Here is a 15,085-nt window from a genome sequence, read left to right on the forward strand (position 1 = left end):
AAGGAACGTGGCAGCCTGTTTAGCAGGAAAATGAGAACAAAGAAGCATTACCAATTCCATGCTATTATGAAGATATTCAAAGATGCTGGAATAAAGTAGTGAAGCGTCATGAAATTAGACTTGATAGGTTTTGTTTTATTATCCTGTCTTATTATCATATGAACTTGGTGATATATAAACCAAGTGTAGCTAGTAGAACAAACTAACTAAGCAAACACATTTTAGTAGAGAAACATTTATAAGCTGTATTCTGTAGAATTTCTCTGTAGTTTGTTTGTTCACTTGTAAAGCAGCTATGAGCTATTCAAGCTTCACAGGGTTCTCTCGATATATATATATATATATATATATATATATATATATATATATGTGTGTGTGTGTGTGTGTGTGGTCGATACATTCAAATCCACCAGAAAGTTTTGAAGACCTGAGTTTTTAGTACTTTATGTTTGATTTACTTAACTCTGTAATCCGCACTTTGCAAATCAAATAGTTAGATATAAATTGAGTTAGAACCATTTTCATAAATCTCAAAAAGAAGCCAGAATTACATTCGACCCCCTTCTGTAATTCTTATTGTATTGTTAGGGAATAACACAAGACCCAAACCAAATTTCAACTACAGTCAACAAGGGAGATCTCGTATATATCTGTGACATCAAGGAGTTTTCTGAAATAAACCTCTACTTGGATGAATTGGAAGAAGTAAGAGGAATTGATGCTCATAGACATCTTCCTGAAAGGCTGGTGTTCAAGTACAAGGGAGGTAAAGAAATCACATGGTCACTTCACAGGATTCTTCAAGAAAGCCAATCTGTACTGATAAAGGCCTACTAATCCTTTCAGAAGAACTTTGGATTCAATGTGACTGCAAGGAGATTAGTCCTAAAGAAAATAGAAGATCTAAGGAGCATTAGAGCCAAAGATGCACTCCCAAAGACTCTATCAATTCCCTTCACAGGAAAAAAGTGCATTTGAGGCCTTTTTGGTTGATGGAATTCATGGATGATAAAGGAGTTAGAAGATTCTTCAGACTGGATGACCAATTGAGTATCTCTAGCAATGAGACTCTATTGGAAATGCAAGAAAAGTTGGATCTATCTGAAGCTGATGAACTTTAATTCCACAAACAACTCCAGAATCAAATAGAAGAAAACAACAGGAAGCTTAGGAAGAAATTCAGACAATCAAGAAAATAGAATCATCTTCTCAGACTAGAGGAGCACCTTGATAATGATTGTGAGAACTCTTTGTACACTTTACTTTGTTCAATTTTCAATAAATATTGTAGCACTTATCAGTTTTATCTACTACTTTTTAATCTGCATTTTTAGGATGTTTTGTTATCATCAAGTTTCTCTTAATTTATGGCTACAATTCCAGTAGACATAAATTGGGGGAGATTGTTAGGAATATGTTGTGAACTTCATGATAAGTTAAAAAAACACCTTAGTAGTAACTTAGTGAAATTTGTAGCTCTCGACGGATGATCTAATATAGTCCCGATGGATGAACTTTATAGTCCCGACGGATGACAATTTGACATCCATCGAGAGTGTAGCTTATGTAACAAATAAGTATTGTAACACATTTTTGCAAACAACATATTTTAGTCTGATAGGTTGTGTAGGGTTCTCTAAGTCATGTTGACTACTAGATTGATATGCAGAATAGGTTGACTAATTGTAAATATGAGATGTCTTGTAATTCTGTATAAATGAAATAGAGTCAAGTGGCAACTAGACTCCCGACGGATGATCTACAAGACTCCCGACGGATGATCAACAAAGCTCCCTACGGATAATCATCAAGACTCCCGACGGATGACAAACATAGTCCCGACGGATGATCAAATTCAAAATAGCTGTTGACAGTGACAATACAGTCACATGCGTTGGGTGTTTGTAAAAGGAATGTGGTAGCCTGTTAAGCAGGATTTTGAAAACAAAGAAGCATTACAATTTCCATGCAATTATGAAGATATTCAAAGATACTGAAATAGAGTAGTAAAGTAGCATGGAGGTAGACTATATATATTTTGTTTTATTATCTTATCTTACTATCATGTAAACTTGGTGATATATAAACCAAGTGTAACAAGTAAAACAAAAACTAAGCAAGATTATTTTTCAGAGAAACATATCAAGCTGTATCATGCAAGAATTTCTCTGTAGTTTATTTTTTCAACTTGTAAACAGTTGTAAGTTATTTAAAGCTTCATATATATCTCTGGTGGATACATTCAAATCCACCAGAAAGTTTTAAAGCCTTGTTTTTATTACTTAGTATTTTGATTTCAATTATCTTTCTATTCCACACTTAAGCAAATCAAACACTGTTATATGTATTAGGTTAGAATATTTTTAAAATCAAGAAAAGGAGCCAAAATTACATTCAACCCCCCTTCTGTAATTCTTGTTGTATTGTTAGGGAATAACAATCTCGGAACCTCTTTGGGAACTAGCTGGACGTTGAAAGATGTAAGGTACATTCCTTGACTGAAGAAGATGTTGTTATCTGTGGGTTAGTTAGATAAGGAAGGGTATCAAGTTACTTTCGGAGATGGACAGTGGAAGGTTATAAAGGGGAATCTAGTTATTGCTCGTGGAGAAAAAAATGGGACTTTATACATTGTTGAACAATCTAGCTATGAAGCAAATGCAGTTGCTGATGAGATTGGGTCTTCAATTTTGTGGCACCAAAGGCTTGGTCATATGAGTGAAAAAGGTATGAAGCTATTAACTTCAAAGGGGAAGATTCCAGAGTTGAAGAATGTGGAAGTTGGATTATGTGATCCATGTGTTCTTGGAAAGCAAAAATGTGTTACTTTTGCAAAATCGGGGAGGACCCCCAAGGCTAATAAGTTACGAGTTAGTTCATACAGATGTATATGTTCCAACAATAGTTGCGTCGTTGGGTGGATCTCGCTACTATGTCACTTTCATTAATGATTCCACTAGAAAGGTATGGGCTTATTTTTTGAAGAATAAATCAGATGTGTTTTGTACTTTCAAAAAGTAGAAGACTGAAATAGAAAATTAGACGGGTTTAGAGGTGTTGAGTTTGATATCAGATAATGGAGGTGAATATAGTAGTGATGAGTTTAAAAGCTATTGCGCGAAATTTGGGATTAGAATGATTACAACTATTCCAGAGATACCACAACAGAATGGTGTTGCAGATCGCATGAATAGAACCTTGAATGAGAGGGCCAAGAGTATGAGATTACATGCAGGGTTGCTAAAGATGTTTTAGGCTGATGTAGTTAGCACAGCTGCGTATCTCATAAATAGAGGACCTTCAAGTCCTTTGGGGTTCAAGATTCCTGAAGAAGAGTAGCAAGAAAAAGAGGTAAATCTTTCACACTTTCGAGATTTTGGTTGTGTTTCTTATATGCGTGTTAAAGATTCCGACAGGGACAAGCTTGATCCGAAAGCAAAGAAGTTGTTAGATATATTTGATAATGTCATGTATAATAAGATTTGTGTTTAGTTTTCAGATCTTACTTAAACGGGATAAAATAGTACTTAACTGGAAATCAGTACTCATACTGAAGTCAGAACTTAAGTGGTCAAAACTTAAGTTATCAGGAGATATTTATCAGGAGATAATATCAGGACTTAAAGGAGACTTTCAGATAAGGAAGGCGACTGATTGAAAGGAAAGAAGATCAACACAAATGCAAGAAGAGATATGCATGAAGAAGGAATTCTATGAAGAATAGAATACTTGGAAGAAAAGATACCTGATTGATATATTTTAGGAAGCAGAATTATATTCCATATCAATTAGCGATTATCTTGTAACTGTGTAGTATATAAACACATACATAGGGTTTACACTATAAGTGTTATCATTATCGAGAATAATATTGATTGTAACCCTAGAAGCTCTCGTGCTATTTATTCATCACTGAGAGAGGACAGTTCCATATTGTAACAGAGTTTATTATATTGAATAAAGTCTGTTTTCTGTTACTTGAGTTCTTTAATTCGATTTGATTGTGATAAACACTGTATTCAACCCCCTTCTATAGTGTGTGTGACCTAACAAGTGGTATCAGAGCAGATCTGTTAACACACAAACAGTTTAAGATCCAAAAACAATCATGTCTGAAGAAGAAACTCTAACCAAGCCCACCAAAACTGAAGAACCTCCAAAGACTCAAATCCATAGTCGATATGAGACTATTAGAGTTCCCATTCTGAAACCATCTGAATATTCTATATGGAAGGTGATGATGTCTATGTTTCTGGAAGCTACTGATCCAGAATATCTTGACAGAATCAATGAAGGACCACACAAGCCAACCAAACTCGCTGTTGTAGTTGCAGGTCAACCAGCAAAGTCTGTACCAAAGGAGAAGAGTGATTACACTGCTGAAGATATCTCTTCAATTGCTAAGGATGCTAAGGTACGACACTTGCTGTATAATGCTATTGATAATGTAATGTCAAAAAGGGTAATTAACTGCAAGACTGCAAAGGAGATATGGGATACTTTGGAGACAAGATGCCAGGGAACCGAATTAGTTAAGAAGAACAGGAAGACAATACTCACTCAAGAGTATGAATACTTTGACTCAAAGCTTGATGAGTCATTAACTGGTTTATATGACAGATTTGTCAAACTCTTGAATGATTTGCCACTAGTTGACAAGGAGTATGATCTTGAGGATTCAAATCTTAAATTCCTGTTAGCACTTCCTAAAAGATGGGATTTGAAGGCCACCACTATACGAGACAACTATAATCTTGAAGAAACAACTCTTAATGAAATTTATGGAATGCTCACGACTCATGAACTTGAAATGGAACAAAGAAGCAAGAGGAAAGGAGGAAAGTCAAGGATAGTTGCTCTTAAGGCTGATAAGGAATCTCCCAAAGCAGCTACCTCAAGGAAAGGGAAGGGAAAAGCTCTCATCACAAAGTCTGATACTGAGTCATCAAGTTCTGATAGTGATGATGACACAGAAACTGAAAGCTTGCCTGAGATGGATGTTGATGAAGAGATGATTAAGCTGTATGCTCTTATGGTGAAAGGAATCACAAGAATTGTATATAGAAAATTCAGGAAGGGAAAGAAATTTTCCAGGAAAGGTGCAAGTTCTGATAAGAAGAGTTTCAGAAAATCTGAAGGCAAAGGAGGGAAGTCTGACAGAGGAGATTACACAAATGTCAAATGCTATAACTATGGTGAGAAATGCCACATATCTCCTGATTGCAAGAAAGTGAAGAGTGACAAATGCAAGGCTCTTGTCACAAAGAAGAAAAGCTGGACAGACACTTCAGATTCTAAAAGTGAGGAGAACTATGCCTTGATGGCAAATGTTGATAGCAGTTCTGATGCTGCTGAGTTAAAGGTACCTCAAACTACTTATGCCTTTCATACTGATGATATTAATGAGTTGAGAAGATATCTTAAAACCATGTTCATTAGTTATAGAGATCAAACTTTAACATGTGAAAGATTAACTTCTGAAAATTTTGCTTGTAAAAAGAGGAATGATTATTTAGAAAAAGAGTTAGTCATGTTCCATCAAACTCAGAAAGATAGAGATGATGCTTTTTATGTTAGGGATGAAGTACTTAAAATGAATGAATCTCTAAAAATGAGTTAGAAAAGGAAAGAGAGATTATCAGAACTTGGACTAACTCTGGCAAACAACTCGGAATTTGTTAAGTAGTGGAAACTGGAAAGAGGGCTTAGGTTATGGAGATGATAAGAATGATAAAGGAACTGTAGAAATTGAGCCTATAGTTGTCAAATAAAAGCCAAAGTTGAAATCTGTTAAGTTTGTAGCTGTAAAGTCTGATACTGATAAATCAGAAGTTAAAGAGGAATTAACTTCTGACAAACTAAAACAGGAAAAGCCAACTGAAGTTAACGTAGGCTTAATGACAAAGAAGCAGCTTAAACATAAGCTGAAAGATGTTAAGAATGTAAACAAGTTAAAGTCACCTAGGAAAAATAGGAATGAAAAGGAGGGTGTGAATAAAAGTAATGATTACAAGCCTGTTCCTAATGCTCCTAGAAAAACATGTTATAACTGTGGAAATTCTAACCATCTGCCTTCTTTTTGCAGGAAAATTAAGAACATAAACTCCTTATCTTTAAAGTCAGGAGTTAAGAGTCAGTCTGTTAGATATAGGCCACAAAATCCTTGTTTTCATTGTGGTAGTTTATGGCATTCCATTTATACTTGTAAAGAATATCATAGTTTGTACTATGATTATTATCAAATAAAACCTTCTTTAAAGAAAGTTACCATTGTTCCTTCTAGTGTAAGTTCTGATACAAAGTCTGATAGTGTAAATGCTGATAAGAAAAATGTTAACATAAACTCTGATGCTAAATCCACTGCAAATGTTAACAAACTTAATAAGGCCAAAGGATCCAAGGAAGTCTGGGTCTTTAAAACTAATCATTAATGGTCTTTTGTGATTGCAGGGCAACAGGAAAAACATCCTAGTTCTGGACAGTGGATGTTCAGGACATATGACTGGAAATAAAGCCTTGCTATCAGACTTTGTGGAGAAAGCTGGCCCAAGTGTTTCTTATGGAGATGGAAATATTAGAAAAACCTTGGGATATGGCAATATCAATCTGGGGAATGTCATCATTGAAAAAGTAGCTCTAGTCTCAGGACTTAAACACAATCTGCTGAGTGTTAGTCAAATATGTGACAGAGGTTATCATGTGGATTTCTTTGAAGAACACTGTGAAGTTGTAAGCAAATCTACAGGCAAAGTTGTTCTGAAAGGATACATGCATGGTAACATTTATGAAGCCAAGCTTTCAACAAGTACTAATGGTTCTGCAATCTGTCTGTTAAGTAGAGCATCAATTGAAGAAAGCTGGAATTGGCACAGGAAACTCTCTCATTTAAATTTCAACAATATAAATGAACTAGTCAAGAAAGATCTTGTGAGAGGACTGCCAAAATCAGTATTTGCTCCTGATGGCCTTTGTGATTCATGTCAGAAGGCTAAACAAAGAAAATCTTCATTCAAGAACAAGACTGAATCATCAATTATTGAGCCTTATCACCTACTACATGCTGATCTATTTGGTCCAGTGAATGTCATGTTTATTGCAAAGAAGAAATATGATATGGTCATAGTGGATGAGTTCACCAGATACACATGGGCGTATTTCTTGTACACAAAAAGTGAAACTGCATCTATCTTGATTGATCATGTCAAGCAACTGGATAAATTGGTCAAAGATTCTGTGAAGATCATAAGAAGTGATAATGGCACTGAGTTCAAGAATTTGATCATGGAAGAGTTTTGCAAAGACCATGGAATTAAGCATGAATTTTCTGCTCCTAGAACTCCACAACAAAATGGAGTTGTTGAAAGAAAGAATAAAACTCTTATTGAAGTTGCATGAACTATGCTTGATGAAGCAAAGCTGCCAACTTATTTTTGGGCTGAAGCTGTGCAGACTGCTTGTTTCACTCAGAATGCAACACTCATTAACAAGCATGGAAAGACACCATATGAGATGGTGAAGAAAAAGAAGCCAAATTTAAAGTATTTTCATGTATTTGGATGCAAGTGTTTTGTTCTTAAGACTCATCCTGAACAGCTATCCAAATTTGATCTAAAAGATGATGAAGGAATATTTATTGGATATCCACTTTCCACAAAAGCCTTCAGAGTCTACAATTTAAGAACAAGGGTTGTCATGGAATCTATCAATGTCTCTTTTGATGATAAGAAGATTACTGGACTTGAAGATTTCAATGATCAAGATCAGCTGAGATTTGAAAATGAAGATTTAATTTCTAATACTGTAAATCCTGACAGTCTAAATCCTGATACTGCAAACTCTGATGGTTTAAACTCTGATGTTATTGAAACTGTTGTGACTACGCCAAAGGAAGATGCACCTGTGCAGGGGGAGCATACTGAAGATACAATCACATCTCAAAAAGCATCAGAACCTACAACTGGCTCTTCAAGTTCCGATTCATCATGTTCTGATGAGCCAAGTTCTGATAAGTCTGGAAATCAAATTCTGAAGGATCCAACTCAGAGAGCATAATTTTAGGGGGAGCATCAGAAAATGTTGATGAAGACAGCATGGATCATGGGGGAGCATCCAGTTCTAGAGAAAACCTTCCATCTGCAAGAAAGTGGACTAAATCACATACACCTGACTTAATTATTGGAAATCCTGATGCAGGTGTCAGAACTAGAACTACATCAAATGAATGTCTTTATAATTCTTTTCTTTCTCAGACTGAACCAAAGAAAGTGGAAGAAGCTCTTCAAGATGCTGATTGGGTGCAAGCAATGCAGGAAGAGTTAAATGAATTTGAAAGAAACAAAGTTTGGACCCTAGTGCCAAGACCAAAGAACAGATCTGTGGTTGGTACAAAGTGGGTGTTCAGAAACAAAACTGATAGTGATTGCATAATTACAAGGAATAAAGCAAGGCTGGTTACAAAAGGATATTCTCAACAGGAGGGAATTGATTATGATGAAACATTTGCACCAGTTGCTAGATTGGAAGCCATAAGGATATTTTTGGCTTATGCTGCTCACAAAAAGTTTACTGTCTTTCAAATGGATGTGAAAAGTGCTTTTCTCAATGGAGAATTAGAAGAGGAAGTATATGTTAAATAACCTCCAGGCTTTGTAGATTCAAAACTTCCAAATTATGTCTACAGGCTTGATAAGGCACTTTATGGCCTTAAGCAAGCTCCAAGAGCATGGTATGAGACTTTAGCTCAGTTTCTTTTGGAAAGTGGATTTAACAGAGGAACTATTGACAAAACACTGTTCTACCTCAACCATGGAAAGGACTTACTTTTGGTGCAAATATATGTTGATGATATCATTTTTGGTTCTACAAATGACAGACTTTGCAAGAAGTTTGCCAAACTGATACAGTCAAGATATCAAATTAGTATGATGGGGGAACTTAGCTATTTTCTGGGCCTTCAAGTCAAGCAGAATGAAGAAGGCACTTTTATTTGTCAATCCAAGTACACCAAAAATTTGCTGAAGAAATTTGGAATGCAAGATTGTTCAAGTGCATCCACTCCCATGGCCACTGCAACAAAATTGGATAAGGATACTGGTACATCAGTAGATATTACTGATTACAGAGGTATGATTGGCTCCTTACTCTATCTAACTGCAAGTAGACCTGATATCATCTGTGCTACCTGTCTTTGTGCAAGATTTCAAGCAGATCCAAGAGAACCTCACTTAAGAGTTGTGAAAAGAATTTTCAAGTACCTTAAGGTTACAGCTGATCTGGGATTGTGGTATCCTAGAGAATCAGATTTTAAGCTAATAGGTTACTCAGATGCAGATTTTGCAGGATGCAAAATTGACAGGAAAAGCACAAGTGGAAGCTGCCAATTTCTTGGAGGCAGATTAGTTTCTTGGTTTAGCAAGAAACAAAAGTCAATTTCCATATCAACTACAGAAGCAGAGTACATTGCTGCAGGAAGCTGTTGTGCACAGATTCTTTGGATGAAGAATCAGTTAATGGATTATGGGTTAAAATACTTTAAAATCCCTATTTATTGTGATAATCAAAGTGCTATTGCTATGACAGGTAATCCAGTTCAACACTCAATCACAAAGCACATCAGCATTAGGTACCACTTCATAAGGGAACATGTGGATGAAGGTACAGTGGAATTGTACTTTGTTCCAACAGATCAACAACTAGCAGATATCTTCACAAAACCACTGTGTGAAGCTACTTTTACAAGATTGGTAAATGAACTTGGAATGGTTTCAGGCTCTTTCTCTAAATCTGCTTCGTTTATGTTCTGATACATCAGATTTTATGATCAGTATTTACATATATTACTATCTTTGTGTATTATGTGCTTAAATTGGAATTTGTTTAAGTGCTGATTGTTGTCTAATGTGAAATTATAAACTCTGATAGTGATATGAATGTCTCTGTGACTATTCAACCCAATGAGGATAACTGTGCCAGATGCTGACCTAGTAGTCTTTAAAATACTAAAGGTCCCATATATGGAGTAAATATTTATGTGGAAATCTTTTAACACAAGCAAATTCTGATATTGAGCTTAGTTAAGTTTACTTTGTGTATCTTATTACTATGTCAAAAACTAGAATGGTGCTTCTTATCTGTTAAGTTCGAATGTTAGTAAATCTGATGGATGTACTAAGTGCTGATAAACCTCACTTATTAAAAGAAAAAGGAAAAGAAAAAGGGAATAAAAATCAGGTACTCCTTTGAGATCTAGAGTAAAAATATGGAAGGGAAGACCCAGGTGCATTGCTGGTATTAAGTAATATGCATCAGAAAAGCAAAATAAATATTTTCCTGGTAACTTTTCACACTCTATGATTACTGGAGAAATACTCTGATAATAGCACAAATTCTGATAAGCAGTCGTGACTCACTTACATTGAGAAGCCACTGTAAAATGGAATTTCAAAAGATGCATAAAATGTGCACAAAACAGTTGAGGTAGACTCATGCATGAACTCATTCTAAAGTAGACTTCAGAATCATGACAGATTTTGAGCAAAGTTCTTAGTTATGCCTTATTTCTAAGATATACCGAAGTGAATCAGACTTTAATCTTTATCTGATATTTAACTTACTGCACACACATACACTCCATATGAATGATGAAAATTACTGTGGTGATCAATATTCTTTTAGATGAACAGTTTAAGTGTCAGTTGCATAAATTATGAAGACAAGTTATGATGAAAGTTCTGATGATTAAATTCTGAAGAAACGAAATCAGAATTTGTGTGAAGAATTACAGAAATAGACATTCATCTTTCGAGTTAAGGAATCATGTTCTGATGACTGTTAAGTTCTGATATAAGTCTAAGTTCTGATATTAAATCCTGATTCTTTACTTGACTTATTTGTGGTTCAATCTGAAACAGTCATTTCTAAAATCAGAATATGTTTGGGTGAGATATAAAAAGTCAACATAATTTGGGTTAGTGGTACTCATATATGCACAGTAATTTTTAATTGTTTCGTGTGCGCATTAACTCCTATTTTAAGCTTCCAATGGTTGTCCTTATTACTCATCAATCTAGGGAGTCGAGGGGTCATCATTTATACTTGGAATTGTTGCCCAGTCCTCCCATCCCTTGGTATTCCATTGGCTATTTAAACCAACACTTCATTCTAGCCAAAACATTCTTCACCTTCTCACAAACTCACTCTCATTTTATTCATATCACCAAAAATGGTTCGTTTCAACATATTCTTGAATTATGAAACTTTCACTATTGAGTTGAGTTGTGCTTACTGGCAGCAGGAGTGGCATGTCACTGCCATTCCTGCTGAACTCTGGGATTCGGTTCTACAAGAGGTTCACACCGAACTCTTGTTTTTATCAATGGAGTATCATCTCCATCTTGATAGATTGAAAGAAGAAAGGAGAGAAGCTCTCCGTCAGCAAGAACGGATTATCCGTCTTGCAGTGCTCTTCATCAGCAACAGAAGGAGTTAGTCGTTAGGCTTCTTAGCTTAGGACTAAAGCTGTTGATGTTAGACATTTTAGACTAGGACAATCTTGTAATTTTATGCATGTAATTTAAGTTTCATGAAATGTATTTGCTTAATATATTAATGAAATTTTATCTTTTTGCAAGATTTCGTCTCTGAGTCGTTTCATATTCTGATGACATTTTAAATCCTGATACTAACCATATTTAGATGACCTTTTTGCACTGATACAAATCAAGTTCTGATTCTGACGTGGAAGTATTTATTTACTTGGTTTATTTATGGTCATTCTCTCATTAGTCATATTGTTACAGAATATTGGTAAAGCAGTAATAATAATTTATTTAGTGGGAACAGTTTTAAAATTTAAAATAAAACTGAACGTCCTTGATTAATGGGATTACTTGGTAAGTGGAACGGTTTTTCTCCTTGAAAAACTGCATGTGATAAGTAATGATTACTGAATACCCGTGCCCATTAATTATCTTTTACTACTGCATGTCTGAAAGGTGTCTCAACGGTTATTTTTTTGTGTATAAGTAAAAGAGAGAAAAGATTGTAAAATCTTTTATTTACCTTCATATTTTATCTCTCTCTTTTTACTTTTATTCTCTCTCACATCTACTGACGATTTTTCATCTAGACATTTTATCAAACACCTTACAGGCAATTTTCTCTCTCATAGCACCCAAGGACATAATTTTTGATGGAGCTACGTTTGTTCCTAATAACTTCTCCGCTATTCTTAGCAAGTCAGAAGCCCCATCTGAACTTCACTTTATTCAGGACTTTCTTGCTAGTTCTGATATTCGGTATGCTCTGACCGAACCTGAAGCAGTCTCTGGTACTCAAGTACTGGAGTTCTGGAGAAGCGGTGTATATGATGATGGTGGTGCTCAAGGGTCCCCAAGTATTATTTTTTCATCAGGGGAAGATGAGTATGTTGTGACATTGTCTACGGTTCGACAAGCACTGCAGCTACCTGAGAACTGTGTTTATTCTACTGTTGAAGAGCCAGTTCTTCAAAACATGATGGCCAGTCTGGGATATGAGAAGACATTGGCAAAGCTGGGCCAGTTGAAGAGATATTTCATAAGGAGGGAATGGAGTTTCTTCTTTGACTGCATAACCAAGGCTTTTGCAAACAAATGTTCCAATTTCGATGCAATTCCCATATTCAGCCAACAAATCGGGTATGCTCTCATAAATCAAACTGATTTTGACTATGCAAGTGCTGTCTTAGGTTTTATTGGGGATAGAATGACAGAAGATAGAACTACTGTTTATTTTGCTAGATTCTGTCAGCTTATCTATAGTTTCTGTTGTGATAATAAGCCCCAATCTGCTAGTGAATTAATTTCATCATTCAGACTAGCTAAAAGAGCTTTTAATGACTTATTATCTACTAATAATAAGAAGGCTGTGTTCAGACCCCTCCTAATTCCTTTATCTGTCAAACAAGCCTTAATAAACTACGATCCAGTTAAATACACTGAACTATATCCTGATGTTCAACCATCCGAACCTCATCCATCAGCACCTACCACCTCTACTCAACCACCTCAAACTTCTCAACCTCAACCTTCAGATCCTACAGTGCAGCCTTCATCTTCCAAACCTAAGAGGACCAAGAAAGTACCTCAGACACAACAGAAGAGAAGAAGATTCATTCTGCGAGATGAATCAGATGCTGAGGAACAGGTTCCAGTATCAGAACCTGTTGTTTTAGAAGCTGAGAAGGTCTCTTCTCAGAAGGATGTTGATATTGGGAGTTCCAGGCCCCTAAAAAGGCTTAGAAAGCGTAATTCTGATGATACAGCTCCTAAAGACTCCTCAAAAGCTAAAAGATTCAAATCATTGGCAAAAAGGCCTGAAGATTCTGGTAAAGGAATGGAAGCAGCAGCTAAGGATGGGGGTCAGGAATCTCTGATCTCACAAGACCTTGTTGAAGCTCACAATTCTCCTAGTATTGATCCAGACCTTCATGCAACTCATCAATCTCCAGTACATGCTGATAACCAGGGGCCAAGTGATGAAATTGACATCCATAACTTGGAAGTGCCTCAGGATTTACATCTAGAAGCTCCACCAGCTCCAATCACTCCACCACCAACACCACTTCTTGATGCTGATTTTAATCCAGAATTAACTACAACACCTTCTCTGCATCTAGATACTGAAGATCAGATTTTAGGTGAGCATCAGAGTATGGCTGTTGATCAGAATTTAGTTGGAGATCAGCACTTAGAGGATGATGTTGAAGCCTCCATAGCCTCTCATACTATTCTTTTATCAGAGGATGCTGTTGATGCTGATTCTACAAGTTCTGATGCTGCTAATGATGAAGTTACCGGTGAAGCTGCTGCTATAAATGTAGATGCTGATGCAGCTGCTCCATCAGGACATGCACCTCAACAAACTGTTCATAAAGCTGAGATAGTCAAGTAGTTTGTTACAGGGGAAGCACCGGTACCTTGGAGTGAAACTCCTAGAGGACAGGATTGGACTAAGGAGTGGAATACAGTTACCTTTGTTCCTTCTGAAAAGATTCTTGTTGAGCATCTTGCAAAAGCTGATGAAAAGCTGATCAATGATGATTTCAAGACACAACTGAGAGTTACTGCATTGAGTACAAGGCACCTTCAAGGTCAACACTCAATAACTCATGACAAGGTGAATAAAATTCAAGAAAACTTAATCCAGCAAGATATGAATCTGAAACTTGAAAAGAAAAGGTTTTTCCAACCTACCTTTGACAGAATTGCCTACATTAAGAAAACCCAAGAGAAGCAACAGTCTCAGATTGATGAAATTTTGAAGAATCAAGCTTCTCATCAAAATCAACTCAATGAGATCCAATCCTCAGTGGAATTGCTTGTCTCTCTTTTATTACCTGCTGATGCCAAAAAGGGGGAGAAAGTAATTAAGTCCAAATGCAAACCTATTAAGACACTGAAGGGAAAGGATGATGGAAAAGATGATCCGGGAAACTCTGGAATGGGTGAAGGTCATGGTCAAGGTAAAGGTCTTTCATCAAGTAGAACTGGAACTATAAGTCAAAGAACACATTCTGATACTGGGAGAAGAATAACTTCTGATACTGGTAAAAGGATAAGTTTTGATGAACATCTGGAACTTGATGAGGAGATTTCAAGACAGTTATTTCTGAAAGAAAATCCGGGAATGGACTTTGAAAGTCTAAAGGAAGAAGAAGCTAGACTTAAGTTAGAAAAAGTCAACTCCAAATCTGAAGCTTCTGTTGTTGAAAAGAAAATTCCTAAGGCTAAAGGCATTGTGATAAAAGAAAGGGTAAATCCTGAGGCAACCAAGGCCAAATCACAAATGCAGATAGATCCAAGGTCCAAGGGCAAAAAAAAAAGTTGGTGAACCTGTAAAGGTTTATGTGCCTCCTATGGATGAAGAAATATCTGTTGAAGATGCTAATCTTACTCTAGTTTCAAAGAAGATTTCTCAAACAACCTCTGATATGGCTCAAGTTGTTCAGAGTCAAGATATAGTAAGTTCTGATATAACACTGAAGCAAGCAACCTCTGACATAGCTCAAGTTAGCTTGATATCAGAAGATAAGTTAAAGGAAACC

The sequence above is a fragment of the Apium graveolens genome, chromosome 7, assembly GCF_009905375.1.
Source record: "Apium graveolens cultivar Ventura chromosome 7, ASM990537v1, whole genome shotgun sequence".
Lineage (NCBI taxonomy): Eukaryota > Viridiplantae > Streptophyta > Magnoliopsida > Apiales > Apiaceae > Apium > Apium graveolens.